A 17,605-nucleotide genomic window follows, 5' to 3' on the forward strand; every position below is an offset into this window, starting at 1 on the left:
TGTTGCAGCCAAGTGGTGGTGCGGAGCCACAAAACACAACAAAATACAATCTTGTGCAATTCTAGGAAAACACAGATCCTATTTATTTCAAGGGCATAGATTATTACAATATAGGATTAGATATCCGTGCTTATTACAAAATTTCGCAGTAGTTATAACACTCTTGAAATCCCACTGTATGATTAACTCCTTCCTTTTTTGGGTGTGTGAGATGTTAGGGGAGGGTGGTACCTCTGGAAGAACATGTCGTTCTCCTTCTAGAGTAGTTTGTCCACCTTTGGTTCCCCCCCTCCCCCACCCGCACTCAGCTCTCACCTGTGGCTCCTAGAAGCTCTCAGCATGTGACAGCAGCCACCCCAGGAAATGAACGAGCGGCTAAACCAGATGACGGTAGCCAATGGGGCTCAAACCCTCGGTTACTTTGGGACCCCGCCTGCATGCAAAGACAGGCTTCAGCTGATTGAGCAGATAGGACCACCAGAGGGTCCGTTGTTCAAGAAGGCAGTTTCTACACATGCTGTAGAAGGAAGAGAGGGTCTGATTGGGCTCGTCACCCTGGAAGGTAGCCCATCTAGAGGGAAAACTCTGGTCCTAACTCTCTGCTGCCTTGTGGGATATATTCTGGAGAAGAACAGGCTAAGGGGTAAACCCTACACAAATGCAGAGTGAAGTCCCTAAGATGGTTGGGTGGTGCCTTGTACGTATCCTTCCAGCAAGTCCTTGCAGCCAAGCTCGTGCCAAATGTACTGCTCTGCTTTCATTTGGACCACTTCAGCAAGGCCAAGGGGGCAGCTCAGGATCCACACTGCTTTGGCTTGCACTCCAGGAGGTCACTTTGGCGCTGCTATTGCAGCAGTTTGATTTCGCCCTTGGAGGCGAATTCCACTTTCCTTTCGAGACAGATTGATGCCAACAATTTATTTCAAAGGAAAGGATTATTACTACAGTATCTAGGATAGGATTGCCATATTTGAAAAAGTGAAAATCCGGACACAAAAGTTGTTGAGTGTTGTTGGGTTTTTTTGTTTTGGCAAAGTTGTTGTTAGCTATTTTTTTATACAGCTTAGCGGAAATTCTGCCTGAATGCCAGTTTCGACAGGCGAATCCCAGCTATGTCCAGGAAATTCTGGGCATATGGCAGCCCTAATCTAGGATTAGGTATTCATGTATATTATTTTTCACAGTAGCTGTAACATTCTTGAAATCCCACTGTATTATTAACTCTTTCTAGAGTGTTTAAGGATAATATACCATGGGCAATTAGTAGCAGTATTTGCATGGAGCAACACTTCTGTTATGTATAGAATTATATAACATGAAGTGTAAGGAAAGCCTATCAGATGTGTTTTCACAGGCAACAAATGTGAGCAGCCATCCTGTTTATTTAGTGTTTTCATTAAGTCATTTCCATCCTGCCGTTTGGGAGCCAAACCCTCACAAGACAGTTTACAATATAAGAAATCAGGATTAAAACGTTAATACAATACATGTCAAAACAATTTATAAAACAATCCATAGTCACTACTTTTCAGATGTCGTCGTATGAATTGTTTTGATATGTATTGTATTAATGTTTTAATCCAAAAGCAATATAAGCATATAACATCAGATTAAAATGTTGTCACCATGTTTTAATTTGATGTTGCTTAATGGCTAGTTTTGATATATATTTAGCTTAATATGGCAATCCCAATTTCTTATTTTGTAAATAATGCAGTGAAAGCTGGGGGGGGGGGAATAGTAATTTCAGGATAAGTTTAAACAGCATCAGAGGGTGGCCAAGCAATGTTTTGGGGGGAGTTCCACTGATGTGGGACCACCATGGAGAAGACTTTGTCCTTGATACCCTGGTATTTCTTAGTGGCAGATCAGAGAATAGGGTCACACCCACACCATTCATTAAAAGCACATTGCTTCCCACAAAGAATCACCAGAACTGTATGTTGTTAAGGGTGCTGGGAATTGTAAATCTGCAAGAGATAAACTATAGTTCCCTGGATTCTTGGGAGGAAGTTATATGTGCTTCAGATATATGGTGTGGCTGTGACCTAGACCAATTTAAGACCAATTTAAGTTCTGTTCCTATTCTACTCTTGTTTAAGAGAGGTAATAAAGTTCTTTTCTAGCTTCTGGACACCTAGAAATGTCCATGCATGTGTAAAGAACCCTTCCAATAAATTTCCCAAATAGTCAAGTGCTATGATAGCAACGCGGGACACGGGTGGCGCTGTGGGTTAAACCACAGAGCCTAAGACTTGCCGATCAGAAGGTCAACGGTTCGGATCCCCTTGACGGGGTGAGCTCCCGTTGCTCGGTCCCTGCTCCTGCCAACCTAGCAGTGCGAAAGCACGTCAACGTGCAAGTAGATAAATAGGTACCGCTCTGGCAGGAAGGTAAACGGTGTTTCCGTTTGCTGCTCTGGTTCGTCAGAAGCGGCTTAGCCATGCTGGCCACATGACCCAGAAGCTGTACACCGGCTCCCTCAGCCAATAAATCAAGATGAGCGCCGCAACCTCAGAGTTGTCCACGACTGGTTCTAATGGTCAGGGGTCCCTTTACCCTTTACCTTTTATGATAGCAACTCTTTAAATTGAGCCTGAAAATTGTTCCATCTGCCATCTTATTTTCCATCCAGAGATAAGATAGCACAACATCTGTCTGCTGTTAATTAGTTAAGAATAAAGTCCATAGAATTCCATGGCAAGCTTAGTCCACAATAAAACTGAAACAAATACCTGAGGTTTCACGCAGCTTTGCCCATCAGATTTTTGCACGAGATTTCAAAAACATAACTCACATTTGCATTTTGAACCTTCAGATTTGAATGTTTTAGACTTGTTGGCACCGTTCACTGGCATACTTCAAATGTGAAACCTCGTAAGATGTCAACTGTCAAATACTAATTACTCTTGTGTGTTATCTTGCAAATCACGTCAAAAGCACCTGGCAGGACACCACCACCAGCTTGTGGCGTTTGCAGTCCCAGGCAGGCGTCAAAAGCAGAAGCTCTCTCGAAACCCTAGCGAGCTGTTGTTCGTGGCTGGTGGGTTTTTCTCCAGGATCAATGGCACTATTTCAGAAAACGTGTTTGGAGAATTGCAGCCAGAAGGCGCCTGTGAAGATATTAACCATCACTCTATCTGCCTCAGGCCCTTTAGCGAAAAGGTTGTGGTAAACACACAGTTTGCTTCACATCTGTATGTTTTGAAAATCACACTATGACAGTGTTATCTCATGACTCAGAAGCATCTCTGTAGGCAGTTTGACTCTAATTGGCCCACAGGCCTATCTGCGATACACTGACTAAGGCTTGTAATCCGTGAGTTTCCTTTCCCCCTTAATTAGTGATCCTGTGGTGTTTTGAAGTGTGCTCTTCCTTTCCCCCGTTGCCTTTATTTTAACTTTATTTTAAAATAACATCCCAGGTTAAAAAGAAAACACTCAAGTCTTTAAGCTATTGAATACTTATGGGTCAAAGCATTTCTACCCCACCTTTCTAATGTACCTGTGAGCATTCTGCATGTGAACTTGATTGCTTGTTCCTTGATTACTCATCTCTTGATGACTTTTAGTCAAATGTGTGGGCTGTCTCATTGAAAGGCATGTTGTTGTTTTTGAGGTGAGCTGATGCCAAATGAAAATTATGAGTGCAGTGCGCAAATCTTTCCTTCACACCTGCAATTCATCACTTAGCTATGCCCAATCTACATGTGTGAACGGTTCCTGTTTCAGAAAGGAGATACACATGTGTACATACATCTTAAAAAACGAACCCAGATATCTACTTTGCATAACAGGATGCTTGGTTTCTTTGCTCTCTCTGTGAATCACCGAGATTATCTCTAGAGGCTCCTCCAACCCCCCAGTGCTTGGGGCAGAAGATAAAGGAGATGCCCCACAGCAGAAGTAGATGATGTGTTGGAATCTTACCCTGTGTGTTTTGTAAAAGGAAGGGCTTCTGCAAACTGCAGGCGAGTGAAACCTACTCTATGCTGCATACCCCTGGAGCTCTGGCATTCAGGCTGAAAGTAGGCCATAGCTCTGCAGTTGGTTTTGGTGTTATACAATCAGCACACATGAAGCTTTACAGAATGATAAATGAGGCAAGTTTCCTACTCCTAAGTAGCAGCAGATGTGAAAGAGCAGGCATGAAAGATTGATGATAAAGAGCTACCACCAATAAAAAACAAAAACAAACCCAGTGTAGATTCAGTTCTAACAAAAATGAGGGAAACCGAAAAGGTCCATGCCCACTTTACTGATGTTAACAACAACAACGCCCACCATATCGGAAATAACTTTTATCCTTTATCTTTCTGTTCATGATTATTCAGACTTGTGGCTCCCTGTATCATTTCAAATGGGTACCCTATGGCCCCTGCTTACAAGCTGGCCAGTTATATTGGGCCTAAAAGCTTTAGACCCGGAGGAGAGCTAAATGGGATACAAAGCTGGTTCATTTGGGTGAATGTGAGACTCCCCTACAAACCCCAGTCTGCTCTCTGCCCGTCCCCACCTGTCCAAGCAATGGCACTGATCAGCTTTCTCCTCCTTAGTCTCAGGATTTCATGTTGTATAACTCAATAGCGAGGAAGGTGGAAGCAAAACTAGAATTAGTTGGCTCGGCCTGTCATTGGCTCTGACTCCACCCATTCTTGGCTTCCTGGTCTTCCACCCTATCAGTTCTGATGGGCAGTAGCTACCACTGGGGGCAAATATCCCAAAACACACACCAGTGGCTCATTTTTTGTATTTTTCTTTTTGTCGAAATCGGGCATGGCCAACTGGTGGTCCATTGGCCACATCTATAGCTTGTTTTGACTTGCTTCTCTCTCCTGTCCCAAAAACATCCCTGCAGAGAATGCTTGTGAGTACATATATGTCCTGCAACACATGAAATAGGTAGGATTGACTTAAAGTGGAAAGGGAAAGCTTCAGGGCTGGTGTGAGGGCCTCAGCGTCTGTTTAGACACCTTCCTGCTGTGACGCCTAGTGACTCATACATGCTCTGAGACTGACAGTAATAGCATATTTGCTGTGGGACTTATCTGCCCCACAACCAGTCAAGGAGATTGCAGGCCTCCAAGCTCAGGAAGCAGGTCGGCAGGAGTCTAAGTTGACATTTCATTGCATTGTAGAAGACTCACTTGGAAGCACATTTCAAGTCTTTATTCTTGACATTAATGGTACCATGCATTTGCGGTCCCTCCCATGCAGACAAAGAGCTTGTACTGGTGCAAAGGCTTCCTCCATAGTCTTAATCTCTGCATAAACATCCCAACCAGACCATTAGGTTATACTTGGAATTGGCATAGATAGAGCATGACTGAAGCAGATCAGAGTCCATTTTTATGATTTTTACTTATAGGATCCTGGCTGAAACCATTAAACATAATTTACAGGGCAATCCTGCATGTCTACTCAAAAGTAAGCCCAACTGAAAAAAAGATGCCTTAAGCCCAGGAAACGGAGTATAGAATAGGATAGCAACCTTAATTTCCTTTAAAATGCAGCATTTAATAACATGCATATTGCATTGGGTCAAACCATATTCTAAAATACAATTTGGCTTGTTTTACAGAACAGCTGGTGCAAAACAGCACTTCCCTAGCAATATTTCTTAGTGGTCTATTTCTCAGCATTAGAAATTTCTTTCCTGCCTATTTTGAATGAATTTGAACTTTGTGCATTTCTTAATATTTTATCTTCCTCTTCTAGGTTAGAGAGCATTTCATTATGAAATACTTTCTCCTCGTTAAAGTATTTATACCCTGTGGACAACTCACCTCCTCAACTTCTTTTTGATATGATAAATAGCTTGATCGTGTTAAGTTGCTAGCTGCTAGGCTTGTTTTCCAATCCTTAAAAATTCTCATAACTCTTCTCTTGAACGCTTTCCAATTATTTTTAATGTCTTTTTGTCAAAGTGGACATAATTCTAAACACAATGTTTCAGCAGTGCTATTAACATCACCTCTGCCCTCCCGCACCCGGTTCCTCAGTATATTTGCCTTCACATTTATTTCACAGTTATAAGCAGTAGTGTTTAATTAACTGATGGTCTAAAGCTGCAATTCTGTGCCCACTTACTAGGGGGCAAGTCCCTTTGAGCACTGCATTAATAACTTCTGAGAAAGATATGCATAGGATTGGGCTGCATATTATTTGCACTTCTGCATCGCATGCGCAAATGGCATGTGTGATGGTTGCGCATGCATGCATTTTGCTGTGGTCCCATGTGAGATACATAGATTCTGGGCCATTGTGGCTTCCTGCATAGATCACTATTCCAAATGATTTCACTAGGAATCAAAGAGCAGTATATAACTCCAGATTTGTGTCAATTTAAGCAAGGTCCAACTTTGGCACAGGGAATGTTGTTTGAAGCCAGGAAAGCTGCTGCCAGGGGCAATTTATTTCCTTTGCTTAGGTTTTTCCTTTTTCCTGCCTGTGTATTCAAGAATGAAAAAAAGAAAGATGTCTTGGGGGAATAATTACAAACATTAACATTTAATAATTATTTTCTCCTTGGTGGCTTTCTTAAATGAAATATTTCAGAATTCCTCAGCCAAGGAAGATTAAATTAAATACTTCTGATCTGAGTCACTTAGCTGACTTCCTTTTGCCCACCTGAGCCAATTGCTACTTTTCATTATCTTGCATTCATTTGGCTCTTGTACAGTTTCACTGAGTCTGCAGCAGCTTCATATTCAGAATTTACCTGATGATGGCCATGCTTAGTTCTGCCCCTGTCAGCAGGAAACACCCCACAGGGCTCCTGTTATGCCCAGTCTTGTGGCCCTCGCTCAATAAATTTTCAGCAGTGAGCCTCATAACATATTGCTCGGAGCAGATCCCAGAATCAAAGCATCAGAAACTCAGAAGTACCGTACATTTCCTTGTATAAAACTATGGTTTTTTTACTCTAAAATAGTGTTCAAGATCGGGGCTCGTCTTATACACAGATACATCTCTCCCCCCCCCCATTTTCTTAAATCAGAGTCCCCCAAAATAGGAGGCGTCTTGTACATGGGGTCATCTTATACAAAGAAAAATACGGTACATAATGCCCCTGTATAAATTAGCACCGATAATTTATAGAATCCAAGTCTTTGCTTCCACGTGTTCATTGGCACAGTACAATAACTAATAATAACTAGAGTGGCACACACTTAGACAGAGGTGCCAAGTTGCAGCCAACTTTTGGGGGGGGCTGACATCATGCGTGCGATGCACATCTTGTGCATATGATGTCACGCACATCACATGCATGATGACTTGCATCAGGAGAGTACCGGCCAGGCATCTTCCCAATGTAACATTTGTGTGCCAGGCCACACTGCTCTGCGCATCTTGCCTGACACTGTGCAACCCAGGGCAACATCCCGCCAGGCCTTCTCTGCCCCCTCAAGATAGGAGGGGGCTGAGCCCCAACCAAACAGACATGGGGGGGGCTGTAGACGCCTCAGCCCCATAGAATTGGCACGCCTGCACTGAGAGACTAGAAAGTTAGACTCCTCCAGCTTATGAAAGTAAGGAGGGAAGAAAAAACTGCATAGATGTTGACAGAGATACATATTTTGTTTTACTGCCATGCATAATAGCAGCAATAAAACACAGCATGGTAATAAAATATTGGGATAGTTTTAGCAGCAGCAACAGTGGATGCACGCAGCATCCAACGGTTGAGAAGGGAATTTAAGGGCATATATAATTCATATTTTAGTCCCTGCAATATGTATCATATACTGCAGGAACTGAAATATCAAATTATTAGCACGGGAGAACACAGAAGAAAAAAATCCAGCCCATAAAATTTAGAAAGGGCTCCTTCCCCACATGTGAAATTCTTGTTCCCCATCATCCTTGGGAATATGTGAGATACTGTCACACCAACAAATCTGATGTTGATTTGTAAAAAATAAATAAAAAAATTGAAAAGGAAGAAAAATTAATTGGCCAAAAGGCAAGATGTTGACTGGATGACTTAGTAAGGACGAGAGGGTTTTCTTAATGGTCGGGATCTGACCGCACTGGGATGGGGAAGGACCTGCCTGCTGTATTAGACTGGTTAGTGACCAGAGGGATTAGTGAATGGGTAAGCAAACTAAGGCCCGGGGACCGGATCTGGCCCAATGGCCTTCTAAATCCAGCCTGTGGACAGTCCAAGAATCAGCATGTTTTTACATGAGTAGAATGTGCCCTTTTATTTAAAATGCATCTCTGGGTTATTTGTGGGGCCTGCCTGGTGTTTTTACATGACCAGAATGTGTCCTTTTATTTAAAATGCATCTCTGGGTTATTTGTGGGCCTGCCTGGTGTTTTTACATGAGCAGAATGTGTTTTTTTATTTAAAATGCATGTCTGGGTTATTTGCGGGGCATTCATTTCCCCTCCAAAAAATATAGTCTGCCCCCCCCCCCACAAGGTCTGAGGGACAGTGGACCTGCCCCCTGCTGGAAAAGTTTGCTGACCCCTGGATTAGTGCATTCAGGGCATGGCTGGCTAGCTTGCATCAGCAGCTATTCCCTTGACCTAACGTTTCAGGTGGTGTGCTCTTCTCTCTGCATAGCTTGATGGGGGCAGCAGGTTGCAGCAGAGGCAGGGACCACCCTGCTTTTTAGCAGGAAACTACATTAGTTGATGCCTTTGAGAAGGCAGTTTGAAGAGTTGATCCTTGCGGAATCACACTGCCACGAAAAACAAGGAAAGCTAATTTTATATAGCTGAGCAGGAATGAAACGCAGGAATATCAGTAACTGACAAAGCGATCAGGGTGTGCTTACAAAACTTAGGTGAGCAAAGACTGTGTTCCACCCAATGGAGGGAGGTATGTCCTGTGCCTTCAGGCCTTGATCCTCATGTTAAAGATGCCCCTATGCCATATAGCAAAGGATGGAAATGGAGAGCCAACGGCTGTCTGTGCTTGTCCTATCCATTTGCAGGAATGCAGTGACCACTGCTGGCCAAAGGATGATTAGATGGGCTCTTAGTCTGCACATCTCTTACTTTCTTGCACAGTGCAAATCAGCTTTGGTTTCAAGAGATTATTGCAGATTTTAAGACAGCTGAGGATCAGATCCAGTATAGTCAGGCAAGAAACAGATCCATTAAATGTTTCTGTCTGTATGGCTGTAAAAACAGCATTCCCTGGAACTCACGGATGTCTCCATGTAGCTTTCCACTGCTGGTCAGAAATGCTAAAGAACATGCTTAAAGATCTAGCAGAATGCAATCATTTTCTTTCTAGCGCTTGGGTTCCCTGTTGCTCTAGCAATATTGAGAAAACTTTCTCCTGGAAACAAAACCATACATGCTCCTAAACTTGTATTTACAGGTATGTAATTCCCCACATTCAATCAACCTCATCCCGGCGGGTGCTGAGGTGCCTTGCAGTAATATTCTTTGTTCCCGTCAGCGTATAAGTTATAAACATATTGCTGGTATTCTGCACAACTCAAGTAACGAAGCTGCAGTCTCCAAGCACAAACGCTAAAATGCCAAAAAGCAAACAAACAACCACCTATCAAAGCTTATTGTTGCCCATTGTTACAAACAGCCATATAGCAAAATCCCAACTTCTTGGATATATGCTCCATGCTGTGTTACATGGGCACTACAAAGAAACACAAGGAAACATCACACATCTCAATGGAGAACGTGCACATAGTTGTTTGGAAGAGATATGGGGGTGGGGGGATAAAAATGTGGAATCCAGGGCTTTCAGCACATCCCATGAGCGGAGGCGCTTCTCGCGAAATATTAAAAATGACAAGTATTTTGAAAACAGTATTTTGATTGCTGTATCCCGATCGCCGCCACAAAGAGTATCTAGCTTCCCCGAACATAAATTTCTTATGGGAAAAAAATCTTACCTTGCGCAGAATTAAAGAACAAAGCCGAAATCCAGCCAAGCAAGCAGTCTGTCACTAAAACGCTGACAATATCCAGTTTCGAGCTACTGCAGCGCTTTTTGCAGTTGCCTACGGGCATCACACCATCAGATGCTGCAAGGCAGGTAGGTGGACCATATCTCATGGGTGTTCCAAGACCTACTGCTGTCCATAAAGGGCCACCATGTACCCTGTGCTTCGCTTGTCCTACACTTACTTTGCAGTCTCAGAGGACTTTCCCGCAACTTTCCCCTGAGTGGCTTTCCTTGGAGTTTGATAGATCTGAAAACTGCGAAAATAATGGGTTTCCCTTCTGTGGAAACTCACCTGCACCACCTAGGGGTCTAACACAGGATAGGAAAAGCTACTGGAATAGGACATAGGCTCCCTCCCTCGCAGAATTCTTTTGCCTGGGTTCACACTACAGTTTAATGCCAGATCTGATACAGCCTTGCTTTAGTTAACATTATTTATTATGATTATTTGTATCTTGTCTTTGAGGATACAGATCATTCCAAAGCAGCTTAGTTACAGATGACGGCTCATTTAATCTTTGCGCATCAAGAAGCAATGGTTGGGGTAAATCTAAAAACCATTGTTTAAAAATTCTCGAAGATGGGCTAAACGTTGGCCTCCTCTTCCCTCCCCATTTTGTTGTTTGACATATTTTCACCAAAATCCATATGGTGCGATTTAACTTTTGTGAATGCAAATGGGAGAGATTTAATTTTTCAAAGTAGACCCCCCCAAAGCTTGGGCAATTGGTTTAATTCATTTTAAAAACTGTATGCTGCTGAACAGTAAATAAAAGCTCTTAGTGGCTTATAAAGAAGTATATATTGAAATAGTAAACAAAAATCAATGTTAAAAAAAAGGAAGACTAATCATCTCTATTCAGCACCTAGGAAAACTGTAATAATAATAATAATAATAATAATAATAATAATAATAATAGCAGCACCTAGGAGGGAAAGTATAATGTCTGAGTCTTTATAGAGCAGCAATATTTGTTCAACTAATAGCCAGATCCAAAAGATTGCAGCACTCTGGCACCTTTAACAGTTGTGCCTAACGGGGAAGTTAGCAAGAACAGGCTACCAAAATCTCCCCTTCCACACAACTATTGAAGGTGCCAGAGCCCAATACAATTTTGCATGAATAGGCCTCTGCTCATTAAACAATAATGGATTGGCCCTTGCACAGCCTGGAATTGTCCAATGCCTATTTACTCAGAAATAAGTTCCTCTGTGCTTAGAACTTCAGTGTGTGTATGGAACTGCAGCATGTCCATGCCTCCTCCAAAATAAGCCCTAGTATGAGACTTACTTCCATGGTACTGCATAGGATTGCGGTGTTAATCTCTGTGATTTTATAAACCCACTCAGGACCAGGAATAAATCCCACCGACCACAACTGAGTTTATTTCTGAGTAGATGTGTATAGAATTGCACTCATCAGGCTATTAAGCTGAGATAGCTCAGTCAGTAGAGCATGAAACTCTTAATGTCATGGCCATTGATGGAGTAGGGTGTCACTGTTTTCGCATTTCCATACCAAAGAGGATCATTGAATTATTAGTCGGTCGTCATAATGGCTGGTAGTCTACATTTGGCTTGGAAGTCACGCAGGCCTGGTGTATTTACTCATATGGGTTCCAATCATATGTTGGGCAAACAAATCCTGCATTGGAGAGGATTGGACTAGATGATGCTTCCAACTCTACAATTCTTTGAGCTACTATGCTACACCAGGGCTGTAGAATCATTGCGTTTAGGGAAGTTTTAAATGTTTAATGTTTGATCGTGTTTTTAATACTCTGCTGGGAGTCGCCCAGAGTGGCTGGGGAAACCCAGCCAGATGGGTGGTGTATAAATAATAAGTTGTTGTTGTTGTTGTTTGTTGTTGTTGTTGTTGTTACACATTCCTGCATTTGTTCATGCCATCAATACATGCACATGTTATCTGCCTGTGCCTTATCAGCGTGACAGTTCTGAACGAATACAAGACGACTCTGCGAAGTTCATTTCACAAGGGGCTTTTAGGAGTAGCGAAGGATCAGGTGGTTTGATCACCTTCCAAGACGCAGACGTAGCTGAGATAGGAACCAACATTTTTATCCTGGGTGGCACCGGGGCTGGGAACGTCTGCAGAGTGTTGGCAACGCAACCTGGCCTTCCACCTGCTCAGCTCCAGGCAGTTGGCTTGTGGTACCTTTAAGCTGCCAAGCCGAGTTTCAGCTGAAGGCAACTCCACGAGGAGGCAGCTAGGCGCCACCACTGGGGAAAGGCAGCCAGCAGAGAACCACTGAGGGGCAACCAGGAAATTACATTTCTGCAGGCCAGAAAAAGGGCCAAACTGCATGTGTCGTTAAATGTGTTTTTTGCACACTCACACAAATTGCATCCCCCCGGGGGGGGGGTGAATCAGGACAGGCATGGGGAGGGAATCTAACTCTTTCCTCTCCTGCTAAGCCCTGAAGAAAATTCTGATTCTGAATAAGCTACAGTGGTACCTCGGGTTACATACGCTTCAGGTTACAGACTCTGGTAACCCAGAAATAGTGCTTCAGGTTAAGAACTTTGCTTCGGGATGAGAACAGAAATCGTGCTCCGGCGGCGCAGCAGCAGCAGGAGGCCCCATTAGCTAAAGTGGTGCTTCAGGTTAAGAACGGACCTCCGGAACGAATTAAGTACTTAACCTGAGATACCACTGTATTTTGTATTGGGAACAAATAGAGGGTGGCCAGATTGCAGAAGAAATTGGGGCTCCTGCCTCTTTAATAGTCTTCATGCAATCTATGCAGGAAGTCCTGCTTCTATTCAACTATTAAATGTTGCAAGAACCCTGCCCCTTTTCGTGTGTCTGACTATCTTAGAAAACACTAATGCAACAGGGCGGCAGGAATCAGAGCAATTATTCTTTGCATTGTGGATATAATGAAATAAATTATAGGAGAGGAACCAAGAGTATTTCTTTATGCCCTCCCCACTATCAGTAGCTTATTTGGGATTTCAAAAAGTATAATTCCTGACAGCCACAAAGTTGTTGGGCTTTTTTTTAGGAAGAACCCAAAAATTTTGAGCTTTTTTGCGAAACCCCCCAAAATAGTGATTTTAAGCTTTTGGAGCTAATTCAACAATATTCCACCCTGCCTGTCATTTTTACACATGACATGTCAGGAATTTTCTGGATGTATGGCAAGCCTATTTAATTCAGGTAAGTAGCCATGTTGGTCTGACGCAGTAGAAATATTTTTTAAAAAAATAAAATTGTCCAGTAGCACCTTAGAGACCAACTAAGTTTATTCTTGGTATGAGCTTTCGTGTGCATGCACACTTCTTCAGAGAGGCTACCTACCTGAATATAGAACCATGGAAGCACCACATTGATCCGCATGAAAGGGAAGTCTCACAGCCTCACAGGTATCTGAAGAAGTGTGCATGCACACGAAAGCTCATACCAAGAACAAACGTAGTTGGTCTCTAAAATGCTACTTTTATTTTTTTAAATATAAGCCTATTTAATGTTCAATATGTGGATATGCCACTGGCAAAAAGGAAAGGGAAATGTAGGTACTTGATTCTGCTTATAGTTAAATACATTTAATTATACCTCATTCATTTTTATCAGATTTAATGTGCATGACTGTTCATGAGACTAAAGCCGCAGTGTAAAAGTTATCGGAGGCATGTATGACTTTTGATGGAGTAGGGTGTCACTGTTTTCGCATTTCCATACCAAAGAGGATCATTGAATTATTAGTCGGTCGTCATAATGGCTGGTAGTCTACATTTGGCTTGGACGTCACGCAGGCCTGGTGTATTTACTCATATGGGGAAACAATGTTGTAAGCTATCCTTGCCATGAAAAAAATATACAGTCCTATTAATCAGGATATTTTAACAAGCCAGATGATGAAATGCTTTTGGGCTTTCTTTCATTCTAGTGGGGTTGTTATGGAAGAGGTACTTAGTGAATTTCCTCCAATAGACTGAAAAGGGATGATGTTATGGGGTCTTGACATTACTCCCAAACAACGGAAGAGCTTTCTACATCAGAAACAAACAAACAAAATAGGTGCTTGACTATGCCGTGATGTTGGCATGCACACAATTTAGTTATATGCATGCTTATAGGCGAGGCCACCTCCAGAGATTTTTCACTGCCCTGGGTGTGTGGTTGACTGACAGGCCAAGTCTGGAGCTTCCCTCTGCTTCTAGCAAGACCTGCTTCTCACATAAACTAAGCATGTGGCCAGTAATTATTTGCGATGTCTCAAAGTATGCTGGGCCGCATGGTTGATTTGCACAGTGAGATGGCTGACCAAACTGGAAAGAGCTTATTAGCTGACCTTATATGCTACTATTGGCATGATGGGCACTTCTTGAATTGTACCGCCCATGGGAACTGGTTAGCATCCCTTTATAGTTGGTGTAGCTTAAGTAAATGAAACTTCCTAATGTAGAAGGGGGAAGAAGGTTCTCATAACTTACTATTGCCATTTGAGGTCATTTAACTCCTCTCTTGGGAGAACCCTATACTAATTTGCACGGACACATCAGCCTTCTGTGCCTGTATTACTGTCAGACCTTACCTAGGGCTTGATCCTGGGGATGGAGTTGAGAGATGACCTAACCTGGGGAGAAAACAGTAAAGACCTGGTGCACAGCAGAGGTTATATTTTCTGAGAATCCTCCAGAAAAATAATCTCTCAGAGGACCTGTTGACGGCATTTTACCATTGTACTGTTGGGAGTGTATTAATTTATGGTCTGTGTGTGCGGTTTGGGAGCTGCACGGTCAGGGGAAAACCAATGCTGTCCAGGGTTGTAAAGACTGTGAAGAGAATAATTGGGTGCACCCTTCCCACCTTGGATCAAATCTATGCTTCCAGGTGTCATAAGAAACCTGCAGAGATAGTACAGGATAGTGCGCACCCCGGAAATGATCGCTTTCAGCTTCTGCCTTCCGGAAAAAGGTACAGAGTTATAAAGACTAGGACTAGCCGCCTGAGAAACAGTTTTTATTCAAATGTGATTTTCGTTTTAAATGCAGTGTAAGGTAGTCTCTGTGGGAGTATATTGTATTTCATTATGGGGTATCAGAGTTTTTAGGGGGTTAACCAGGCTGGGATAGCTGGGATAGCAGGCGTGTTGGTTTTTGAATGTCTGATGTAGATTTTTTTCAATTTTGTTGTTCTGTATGGGACAATGACAATAAAGATTATCGTATCGTATCGTATCCTGATCATTGGATACCAAGAGAAGGATATAGTCAAGGTCGAGACTGAAGAAGCAGCTCAGGTTTTAAGAGGCCAAGGGCATAGTCAAAGCTAAACTGCAGATCAGGCACCAGGAAGGCATATCAGGGGCATAGGCCGAGGGTTACGTTCCAGGGAAGATGATGAGGCATAGCACTAGGAGGCTGCTCCTTTTTATGGTGAGCATTTGCTGAGACCAAAGAGCTTGATAGGCCTAGGTGAGTGTTGAGAGTTGTGCAGTGGAATCCCTGATCTGGAGCTTGTGTAGAAATGAATTCTCTTCACCGCAAGAATGTGCTTCAAAGCTTTACTGCAGGACAGTAGGGCTATCCTAAGCTTGTTCATCATTGCAGAACTTCTCTGAAACCTGCTGCCACTGCTACTAGCCATCTCCAAACAAACAAACAAACAAACAAACAAACAAACAAACAGGGTCCTCCAGTTTCAGCTTCCTGCTGTGAGAGCTCTGCAGCTTGTGCTTCCAGAGATTAGTCATCAGGTAGCTTATCTCCCTCTAATGGACAATTACCAGCCTTCTCTGACGGTTTTGCCAGAGTGGCCTTTTTGCTTAAGATAAACCAGATGAGGCAGTATTACTCCTTGCACTAGAATGCTCAACCAGCCAGATTGGTTGCTGGGTGCACTGCTCAAGTATTGCTGGATGCCCTGCTCAAAGTATGTCTCAGCAGTACTGCGATGTGACATGTGGCATGGCATCAGTGCAGCAGCAGACTTGACCACAATTGTGTGTTAGAAATGTTAGAATTGGGTAGAAAACTCTCCTAATGTTCAAGTCCCTCCTTCCCTCCCAAATGATCACAATTTAATAATAGTGGCAGATCTTGAATTTATGTGCATTGTAATTTAGATTTTTATTGCATTCTGGCATATGTTTACGCTGCAAGATGGTTTGCTTCTTGGATTACCTGCCTGCGGAGTCTGGATATATTATGTGATGCCTTTAGTCATAACAATCATTTTCATTTCTCTGTTTCTTATTTTAAAATTACTATATCCTGTGTTAGGGGACGCGGGTGGCACTGTGGGTAAAAGCCTCAGTGCCTAGGACTTGCCGATCGAAAGGTCGGCGGTTCGAATCCCCGCGGCGGGGTGCGCTCCCGTCCTTCGGTCCCAGCGCCTGCCAACCTAGCAGTTCGAAAGCACCCCTGGGTGCAAGTAGATAAATAGGGACCGCTTACCAGCGGGAAGGTAAACAGCATTTCCGTGTGCTGCGCTGGCTCGCCAGATGCAGCTTTGTCACGCTGGCCACGTGACCCGGAAGTGTCTCCGGACAGCGCTGGCCCCCGGCCTCTTAAGTGAGATGGGCGCACAACCCTAGAGTCGGACACGACTGGCCCGTACGGGCAGGGGTACCTTTACCTTTATATCCTGTGTTGCATGCTCCATATAGCTGAGCAGTGATGCTCTACATCCTTTCTCTGGTTCCCACTAGGGAAAGTTGGACCCATTAAGGATGGGTCCACCCCTGTTCCCGCTGAGTGAATAGGTCTACATCCATCCTATCCAGGCAGATTTTTAATGGGGAATCCTTTAAAATCCATGCAGAAACACAGATTTATTAATTATTATTTATTTTTCAAAAATAAAAGGCAGTCTGAGAGGGCTGCGTGCTGCTTCCATTCTTCTAAAACAACGACAACTTCTAAGTGTAAGACACTTGGCTGCCCACAGCCAAGAGCAGCTAGGATTTGAGGCTCCTTGTCACCTCACACTTTGAATATAAGTGCAAAATCTGCGCTTGTCTTGTCACTCTCGGGAACTCTCAGGAAAAATATCACAGCTCCCATGTAAACAGTGGAACCAGCAATGCTTTTTCTGACCCTTTCCCTGCTACCAGCGCCCCAGTTTTTAAGACAGCATATCATATATTTATTTCCATTTTTGGTGAAAACCATTGATGTATTTTATTCAAGCTGGTTGCAGAGCACACCATCGATTTGGTCCATGTCATGAACTGGCAGGACAATGGGGAGGAGGAAGAGGATCCTGGTGAGGGGTGTAGCTGGGCCTGGGACATCCCGGGGGAAACAGGGGGTGGAGAAAGGAAATACTCACATGATGATGATGCAGGATGGCGAGGGGATGGAGGAACCAGAGCAGCAGGACACATCGCCAGAGCCAAAGAGGCCCATGTCCCCATAAATATGGCGGGCTCTGAGATGTAGGGAGCAGTGGGAGAGGTGCTCTAGGAGGCTGAGGCAGGCAAGGGCCCACAGCCCAGCTCCCTAACTGGCCCAAGTGGGGCTCACCACTTGGTGAGCTGGAGAAGACTTGGAATAGGTGAGGGTCGTATGCCTCATCAAGCCCAGATACTGCAACCAGCATGCAAAGTACAAAAGGGCAGCAGAGCTGGAGTGTCTGCTCAACTGCCCATATTGATGGGCCTTGGCTTGGATGCTCCTGGACCTCTATGGCTTTGACTCTGGACTGTT

The 17,605-nt window shown here is 43.5% G+C and overlaps 1 protein-coding gene across 2 annotated transcripts in view; it reads right to left on the reverse strand.

The window, feature by feature from the left end:
- EDAR (ectodysplasin A receptor) overlaps window positions 1-17,605 on the reverse strand; it is a 234,985-nt gene that overhangs the window by 66,869 nt on the left and 150,511 nt on the right. Inside the window, exon 1 of one of the 2 annotated variants that reach the window (XM_083437952.1) lies at window positions 9,876-10,169. The exons of the other annotated variant lie outside the window; for it this stretch is intronic. The gene's annotated coding sequence lies outside the window, so the exon portion shown is untranslated. Of the gene's footprint in view, window positions 1-9,875; window positions 10,170-17,605 lie in introns of those variants that run through there. 2 annotated transcript variants of the gene reach the window in all.

This window comes from Podarcis tiliguerta, assembly GCF_965153285.1.
Source record: "Podarcis tiliguerta genome assembly, chromosome: 4".
Lineage (NCBI taxonomy): Eukaryota > Metazoa > Chordata > Lepidosauria > Squamata > Lacertidae > Podarcis > Podarcis tiliguerta.